This window comes from Labrus mixtus, chromosome 5 (assembly GCF_963584025.1).
Source record: "Labrus mixtus chromosome 5, fLabMix1.1, whole genome shotgun sequence".
Lineage (NCBI taxonomy): Eukaryota > Metazoa > Chordata > Actinopteri > Labriformes > Labridae > Labrus > Labrus mixtus.
The window spans coordinates 10,127,916-10,129,160 of record NC_083616.1 but is presented as its reverse complement, the minus strand read 5'-3'; positions in this window follow the sequence as shown (position 1 = coordinate 10,129,160).

The following is a 1,245-nucleotide window of genomic DNA, read 5'->3' as shown; positions in this document are numbered from 1 at the left end:
TCCCTTTTTTTATTTCTTCTTTATTCTTTAAGCTCTTGAGATACGTTCTTGTCTGCAGGGGGAGAATGTCGTACCTACTGGGGGTGGGAATCACCAGAGACCCCACGATGCGATATTTTCGCGATACTCGAGACACAATACAATTCTATTACGATTTTTTAACATTTTGCGATATGCTGAGAATTGTGATACAATATATTGCGATTAAGCTTTTTAACTACATATTATGTCTAATTGAACTTTAACAAGAATTCTTAACAATGAAACTTGTTCAAAATGAATTGTGCAACCCCTTCAGCAGTTTAAAAAAGCACATCTAAAATATATTAAAAATATCAATACCTGGCTGCCATGAGATATAATATTGGCACACAAAATATCGTGATACTATACCGTTCAATTTTTTTTTTTAGCCCACCTTTAGTGCCTAGTACTGTACTGTACACGCACAACACTTTCATTATCCCCGGACAGTTGTAGGTATATCTGTCCAACCGTTCACACAAAAGAAGAGATGGTGGAGAAATTTATGCACAGAATATAATTGTTAGTGGGGGCAGTGGAGCAGCATCATCCAATCTAGCAGCCACAAATAGCAACCTCTCAGCAAACATTTCATTACTGCTGACAAGTGTACGCTGGATTGTAATTGGAGATATCCCCTCATCTAAAAGCCCTCCTTACTTCACCGCTTGCCTTCTCTAATACTCATCTTTTTTTCATCATAAACTTCTTTGCGGGGTGCTTTGTGTCCCCTGATGATATCTTGCAAGTGTTAATTTAAATTCAAATTTCGGTGTGTGAAGTTAATTAGTTGCATAAGCCAATGGCTAGATAGGCCAGATTTGGAGATTGGATCTTTTGACTATGTGGCACTTGGTTGATTTGAAAGACAAGGAGGCTTGGTTTTGTTGTCTATTATGCTGCTACACATACTGTATTATCAATGGCTATTACCGTCTTTAGCTGCAGCAATATTGCACATAATTGGTGCAAGTTGAGTTTTTTTTATGCAGGTGATGTTTTATGATGTGAAAAAGAAGACCATTAAAGTGGGGGATGTTTGACTCATTTAAGTTTCATATTGATGTCAGACAAAAACAGGCCCGAGGTCTCTCACAGATGGCTGTGGGAAGACAGATGATCAGTCCAGCGGGGCTCATGCATGACTTCACATGGTGGTCTGCTACAGTACTTCCTGGTTGCAGCGTAGCAGTAGAAGAAGTACACCTCCTGCTTAACTGA